General features: G+C 46.0%; 1 protein-coding gene across 1 annotated transcript in view; it reads right to left on the bottom strand.

The window, feature by feature from the left end:
- LOC140364907 (sodium channel protein type 3 subunit alpha-like) overlaps positions 1–8,182 on the bottom strand; it is a 173,428-nt gene extending 165,246 nt beyond the window's left edge. The window contains exon 1 of the mRNA XM_072451288.1: positions 7,833–8,182. The gene's annotated coding sequence lies outside the window, so the exon portion shown is untranslated. The remainder of the gene's footprint in view (positions 1–7,832) is intronic.
- Positions 8,183–8,382: the final 200 nt, after the last annotated feature.

Below are 8,382 nucleotides of genomic sequence, written 5' to 3'. Positions count from 1 at the left end.
ACAGGTCTGTAATAGGACTATAACAGGACTGGACCAGAACTATAACAGGACTATAACAGGACTATAACAGGACTGGACCAGAACTATAACAGGACTATAACAGGTCTATAACAGGACTGTAACAGGACTGGACCAGGTCTATAACAGGACTATAACAGGTCTATAACAGGACTGTAACAGGACTGGACCAGGTCTATAACAGGACTGGACCAGGTCTATAACAGGACTATAACAGGACTATAACAGGACTATAACAGGACTATAACAGGACTGGACCAGAACTATAACAGGACTATAACAGGACTGGACCAGAACTATAACGGGACTATAACAGGACTGGACCAGAACTATAACAGGACTATAACAGGTCTATAACAGGACTATAACAGGACTATAACAGGACTATAACAGGTCTATAACAGGACTATAACAGGTCTATAACAGGACTATAACAGGTCTATAACAAGACTATAACAGGTCTATAACAGGACTATAACAGGTCTATAACAGGTCTATAACAGGACTATAACAGGTCTATAACAGGACTGTAACAGGACTATAACAGGTCTATAACAGGACTATAACAGGACTATAACAGGTCTATAACAGGACTATAACAGGACTATAACAGGACTATAACAGGTCTATAACAGGACTATAACAGGACTTTAACAGGACTATAACAGGACTATAACAGGACTATAACAGGACTATAATAGGACTATAACAGGATAATAACAGGTCTGTAATAGGACTATAACAGGACTGGACCAGAACTATAACAGGACTATAACAGGTCTATAACAGGTCTATAACAGGACTATAACAGGACTATAACAGGACTATAACAGGACTATAACAGGTCTATAACAGGACTATAACAGGACTGTAACAGGTCTATAACAGGACTATAACAGGACGATAACAGGTCTATAACAGGACTATAACAGGACTATAACAGGTCTATAACAGGACTATAACAGGACTATAACAGGTCTATAACAGGACTATAACAGGTCTATAACAGGTCTATAACAGGTCTATAACAGGACTATAACAGGTCTATAACAGGTCTATAACAGGACTATAACAGGTCTATAACAGGTCTATAACAGGTCTATAACAGGACTATAACAGGACTATAACAGGTCTATAACAGGTCTATAACAGGTCTATAACAGGACTATAACAGGACTATAACAGGTCTATAACAGGTCTATAACAGGTCTATAACAGGACTATAACAGGTCTATAACAGGTCTATAACAGGACTATAACAGGTCTATAACAGGTCTATAACAGGTCTATAACAGGACTATAACAGGTCTATAACAGGTCTATAACAGGTCTATAACAGGTCTATAACAGGTCTATAGGCCCTTTAAGAGACGAGATATAACCAAACAAGACCAAACACAATCATCGTTTCAACCGTTCGACAGAAACGTTTCACACAAAAGAAGAAACACAATCTTTTTTGGACTCTCTTGGTTTCCCCACCGTGACCGAAGAGAGAAACCAAAATAGGGGCTGAAATAAAAATACTCAGTTCTTAAAACCTGAAGAGGAGCCACTGACTGTGCCTCATAGAGACTATTTATGTCCTGAACGTGACGTTTATTCACCTCAATTATGTCCAAAAGAACGAAACAAATCCTCCCAAACTGAATCCACAAAGACACAAGACGACATAAGACCATCTTTACACACAATGAGACACACACAAGACGACATAAGACCATCTTTACACACAATGAGACACACACAAGACGACATAAGACCATCTTTACACACAATGAGACACACACAAGACGACATAAGACCATCTTTACACACAATGAGACACACACAAGACGACATAAGACCATCTTTACACACAATGAGACACACACAAGACGACATAAGACCATCTTTACACACAATGAGACACACACAAGAGGACATAAGACCATCTTTACACACAATGAGACACACACAAGAGGACATAAGACCATCTTTACACACAATGAGACACACACAAGACGACATAAGACCATCTTTACACACAATGAGACACACACAAGAGGACATAAGACCATCTTTACACACAATGAGACACACACAAGAGGACATAAGACCATCTTTACACACAATGAGACACACACAAGAGGACATAAGACCATCTTTACACACAATGAGACACACACAAGACGACATAAGACCATCTTTACACACAATGAGACACACACAAGACGACATAAGACCATCTTTACACACAATGAGACACACACAAGACGACATAAGACCATCTTTACACACAATGAGACACACACAAGAGGACATAAGACCATCTTTACACACAATGAGACACACACAAGACGACATAAGACCATCTTTACACACAATGAGACACACACAAGACGACATAAGACCATCTTTACACACAATGAGACACACACAAGACGACATAAGACCATCTTTACACACAATGAGACACACACAAGAGGACATAAGACCATCTTTACACACAATGAGACACACACAAGACGACATAAGACCATCTTTACACACAATGAGACACACAAGACGACATAAGACCATCTTTACACACAATGAGACACACACAAGACGACATAAGACCATCTTTACACACAATGAGACACACACAAGAGACATAAGACCATCTTTACACACAATGAGACACACACAAGACGACATAAGACCATCTTTACACACAATGAGACACACACAAGACGACATAAGACCATCTTTACACACAATGAGACACACACAAGACGACATAAGACCATCTTTACACACAATGAGACACACACAAGACGACATAAGACCATTGTTACACACAATGAGACACACACAAGAGGACATAAGACCATCTTTACACACAATGAGACACACACAAGACGACATAAGACCATCTTTACACACAATGAGACACACACAAGACGACATAAGACCATCTTTACACACAATGAGACACACACAAGAGGACATAAGACCATCTTTACACACAATGAGACACACACAAGAGGACATAAGACCATCTTTACACACAATGAGACACACACAAGACGACATAAGACCATCTTTACACACAGTGAGACACACACAAACACAATTAAACACAGATGGAAGAATAAGTCTGGACTTGACAGACTTTGGAGAGAGGAGTGCCACAGGGCTGTGCTTGGTCCCCTCTGTTGTTCTCGACCGTCTGTTTGACGAGTGGAATAAAACCTGATTTAAAACTACAATTATCTAAATAAAAGACGGTGTGTTTCTGTGTATGTTGTGTCTGTGAGTGTGAGTGTGTGTCTTTGTGTGTGTTGTATTTTGAGTGTGTGTCTGTGTGTGTGTTGTATGTTGTGTGTGTTGTGTGTGTTGTTGTGTGTTGTTGTGTGTGTTGTGTGTGTTGTGTGTGTTGTGTGTTGTGTGTGTGTTGTGTGTGTTGTGTGTGTGTTGTGTGTGTGTTGTGTGTGTGTTGTGTGTGTTGTGTGTGTGTTGTGTGTGTGTTGTGTGTTGTGTTGTGTGTGTTGTGTGTGTTGTGTGTGTTGTGTGTTGTGTGTGTGTTGTGTGTGTTGTGTGTGTTGTGTGTGTTGTCTGTTGTGTGTGTGTTGTGTGTGTTGTGTGTGTGTTGTGTGTGTGTTGTGTGTGTGTTGTGTGTTGTGTTGTGTGTGTTGTGTGTTGTGTGTGTGTTGTGTGTTGTGTTGTGTGTGTGTTGTGTGTGTGTTGTGTGTTGTGTGTTGTTGTGTGTGTGTTGTGTGTTGTGTGTTGTGTGTTGTGTGTGTGTTGTGTGTTGTGTTGTGTGTGTTGTGTGTTGTGTGTTGTGTGTGTGTTGTGTGTTGTGTTGTGTGTGTGTTGTGTTGTGTGTGTGTTGTGTGTTGTTGTGTGTGTGTTGTGTGTTGTGTGTTGTGTGTGTGTTGTGTGTTGTGTGTTGTGTGTTGTGTGTTGTTGTGTGTGTGTTGTGTGTGTTGTGTGTGTGTTGTGTGTGTGTTGTGTGTGTGTTGTGTGTGTGTTGTGTGTTGTTGTGTGTGTGTTGTGTGTTGTGTGTTGTGTGTTGTGTGTGTGTTGTGTGTTGTGTGTTGTGTGTTGTGTGTTGTGTGTGTGTTGTGTGTTGTGTTGTGTGTGTTGTGTGTTGTGTGTTGTGTGTGTGTTGTGTGTTGTGTTGTGTGTGTGTTGTGTTGTGTGTGTGTTGTGTGTTGTTGTGTGTGTGTTGTGTGTTGTGTGTTGTGTGTTGTGTGTGTGTTGTGTGTTGTGTGTTGTGTGTTGTGTGTTGTTGTGTGTGTTGTGTGTGTGTTGTGTGTGTTGTGTGTGTGTTGTGTGTGTGTTGTGTGTGTGTTGTGTGTTGTTGTGTGTGTGTTGTGTGTTGTGTGTGTGTTGTGTGTTGTTGTGTGTGTGTTGTGTGTTGTTGTGTGTGTGTTGTGTGTTGTGTGTTGTGTGTGTGTTGTGTGTGTTGTGTGTGTTGTTGTGTGTGTGTTGTGTGTTGTGTGTTGTGTGTTGTGTGTGTGTTGTGTGTTGTGTGTTGTGTGTGTGTTGTGTGTTGTTGTGTGTTGTGTGTGTGTTGTGTGTTGTGTGTTGTGTTGTGTGTGTTGTGTGTTGTGTGTTGTGTGTGTGTTGTGTGTTGTGTTGTGTGTGTGTTGTGTTGTGTGTGTGTTGTGTGTTGTTGTGTGTGTGTTGTGTGTTGTGTGTTGTTGTGTGTTGTGTGTGTGTTGTGTGTTGTGTGTTGTTGTGTGTGTTGTGTGTGTGTTGTGTGTGTTGTGTGTGTGTTGTGTGTGTGTTGTGTGTGTGTTGTGTGTTGTTGTGTGTGTGTTGTGTGTTGTGTGTGTGTTGTGTGTTGTTGTGTGTGTGTTGTGTGTTGTTGTGTGTGTGTTGTGTGTTGTGTGTTGTGTGTGTGTTGTGTGTGTTGTGTGTGTTGTTGTGTGTGTGTTGTGTGTTGTGTGTTGTGTGTTGTGTGTGTGTTGTGTGTTGTGTGTTGTGTGTGTGTTGTGTGTTGTTGTGTGTGTGTTGTGTGTTGTGTGTTGTGTGTTGTGTGTGTGTTGTGTGTTGTGTGTTGTGTGTGTGTTGTGTGTTGTGTGATGATGAAGCTCCTTCTCGTCTTGACCTTTCAGTGACAGACGAGTCACTGCTTCAGTTCATTAACGTCCCACAACCTTTAACAAGAGACACTTCTGCAGGAGCCAAACAAGAGCCAAACAAGAGCCAGAACTAAGCCAGAACAAGAGCCAGAACAAGAGCCAGAACAAGAGCCAGAACTGAGCCAGAACTGAGCCAGAACTGAGCCGTAAACGAGCCAGAACTGAGCCAAACAAGAGCCAGAACTGAGCCAGAACTGAGGAGGGGGATGAATAAGATGATGATGAAGATGTGGATGAGGATGAAGATGAGGAGGAGGATGAAGATGAGGAGGAGGATGAAGATGAGGAGCAGGATTAAGATAAGGAGGAGGATGAAGATGAGGAGGAGGATGAAGAGGAGGAGGATGAAGATGAGGAGGAGGAGGATGAAGATGAGGAGGAGGATGAAGATGAGGAGCAGGATTAAGATAAGGAGGAGGATGAAGATGAGGAGGAGGATGAAGAGGAGGAGGATGAAGATGAGGAGGAGGAGGATGAAGATGAGGAGGAGGATGAAGATGAGGAGCAGGATTAAGATAAGGAGGAGGATGAAGATGAGGAGGAGGATGAAGAGGAGGAGGAGGAGGATGAAGATGAGGAGGAGGATGAAGATGAGGATGAGGAGGATGAAGATGAGGATGAGGAGGATGAAGATGAGGATGAGGAGGATGAGGAGGTGGATGAAGATGAGGAGGATGAAGATGAGGAGGAGGATGAAGATGAGGATGAGGAGGATGAAGATGAGGATGAGGAGGATGAAGATGAGGATGAGGAGGATGAGGAGGTGGATGAAGATGAGGAGGATGAAGATGAGGATGAGGAGGATGAAGATGAGGATGAGGAGGATGAGGAGGTGGATGAAGATGAGGAGGATGAAGATGAGGAGGAGGATGAAGATGAGGAGGAGGAGGATGAAGATGAGGAGGAGGATGAAGATGAGGAGGAGGATGAAGATGAGGATGAGGAGGATGAAGATGAGGAGGAGGATGAAGATGAGGATGAGGAGGATGAGGAGGTGGATGAAGATGAGGAGGATGAAGATGAGGAGGAGGATGAAGATGAGGAGGAGGATGAAGAGGAGGAGGATGAAGATGAGGATGAGGAGGATGAAGATGAGGAGGAGGATGAAGATGAGGAGGATGAAGATGAAGAGGAGGATGAAGATGAGGAGGAGGATGAAGATGAGGAGGAGGATGAAGATGAGGAGGATGAAGATGAGGAGGAGGATGAAGATGAGGATGAGGAGGATGAAGATGAGGAGGAGGATGAAGATGAGGAGGAGGAGGATGAAGAATGAGGAGGAGGATGAAGATGAGGAGGAGGATGAAGATGAGGAGGAGGATGAAGATGAGGAGGAGGATGAAGATGAGGAGGAGGAGCCTGAGCCTGAACTCTAAACAAACATTTGTCCTTGTTTTGAAGTGATTTATGATTCTTTCTCTTGGAGCTTTTTCTTCTTTAAAAACGCTGACGTGTCGCTTTTGTCACGCGTGAGCGGAACAAACCGGTGCGTCATCTGCCCTGCTCTGGGTTCAAAGGACGTCTGCTCCGTTTACCCTGCTCTGGGTTCAAAGGACGTCTGCTCCGTTTACCCTGCTCTGGGTTCAAAGGACGTCTGCTCCGTTTACCCTGCTCTGGGTTCAAAGGACGTCTGCTCCGTTTACCGCGCACGCTCCATCACCGTGAGCGGCAGTTTGACGCGCTCCGGTCAGTGTCTTTAAACTAACCACGGCGTAAAAGAGCCGCGCGCGCGTTTGGTACAAAGCCGCTCCGTTTGGCACAAAGCCGCTCCGTTTGGTACAAAGCCGCTCCGTTTGGTACAAAGCCGCTCCGTTTGGCACAAAGCCGCTCCGTTTGGCACAAAGCCGCTCCGTTTGGCACAAAGCCGCTCCGTTTGGCACAAAGCCGCTCCGTTTGGCACAAAGCCGCTCCGTTTGGCACAAAGCCGCTCCGTTTGGCACAAAGCCGCTCCGTTTGGCACAAAGCCGCTCCGTTTGGTACAAAGCCGCTCCGTTTGGCACAAAGCCGCTCCGTTTGGCACAAAGCCGCTCCGTTTGGCACAAAGCCGCTCCGTTTGGCACGGGCGCGCGGGAGAAGACATGGCACGTGTGCGTAAAGATGAAACGCGCCTGGAGGTCACCTTGAGTTTGGATCAAAGTGGAGGAAAGAGTGCGTGAAATATAGAGCCAAATGGAAAAGGCAGAAAAGTGCGTTTAACGCGCGAGGCGCAAGTGTCACGTGTCCAAACGGACATGAGACAATGAGAAAAGGATCGTGAGCAGAAAAGTACGTTTTGGAGATTGATTCAACTGTTTTAAGAATTAAATCTGGTCAAAGTGAAGGAATTCGTGCGTAAACTTCAATCCAAATGGCGCGCGCGCGCGCGTGAGGACGCGTGATGAGGCGCGTGTGGGAGACACTGTCCTGGAGCTGAAACGCGCGTTACGCGGGGACAATTTGACCTCCGCGGGACAAACCGAGACAGAATGTGATAATTATGTGAGTTTAAAGTCGTTATTTATATTGAGCCCGTAACAACGCGGCCGCGCGGAGGTCAGACACTTGAAATGATTGACATTTTGATCATAGTGTTCCTAAAATTAGAACAAAAACAGTTGGAGTTTGCGTAATGGCGCGATCCACGAGAATGAGAGCTTTGGGTCAGAAGATGGAGACACTTGACACACAAACACTCAAAGAAAGAAAAGCTGCGGGACTCACTTGCGGAGCTCGTGCGGGAAAAGCGGTCCAGGCTCGTGCGTGTCCGGTCGTCACCCGAGGACGCACGCGGGATACGGAGCGCGCCACTCCGGCTCCATCAGGGACAAAACAAAAGACACAAACACTTTAGATCCAGCGCGTCTCCACTGCGCGGGGTCCGGGGGAAGTGCGCGGGGTCCGGGGGAAGTGCGCGGGGTCCGGGAGCCTCCGTGCCGCGCTCCGCAGCTCCAGGGCAGCGGCTCCTCTCACACTTTGTATCCCACAGAGGCGCGTCCACAGGCGGCGTCAGCGGCGCGGCAGAACGCAGGTCCGCGGCGGAAGTCAACTTTGGAGAGCGACGTGCGGAGCGGCGCGCGGTGGAGCACGGACTGAGCGCGAGGAGGCACCGCACGCGCACGGGACAGGGGGGGGGGGGCGTGTCGCGAGGTTTGGGGGTGGGACCTGAACCTGCGAGAACAGCTGCTCCGGGAAGTCTCCCCCCCACGCGCGGCCTGCCTCACCCGGGGAGGGAGAGGATGATGAGGGTGTGGCCTCCTGAGGTCAGAGGTCA

The sequence above is a fragment of the Eucyclogobius newberryi genome, unplaced genomic scaffold (genome assembly GCF_026437365.1).
Source record: "Eucyclogobius newberryi isolate DKJ021-1_F unplaced genomic scaffold, fEucNew1.0.hap1 SCAF_18, whole genome shotgun sequence".
NCBI lineage: Eukaryota > Metazoa > Chordata > Actinopteri > Gobiiformes > Gobiidae > Eucyclogobius > Eucyclogobius newberryi.
The sequence above is the reverse complement of the archived record's forward strand: the minus strand, read 5'-3'. Positions and strand labels throughout refer to the sequence as shown.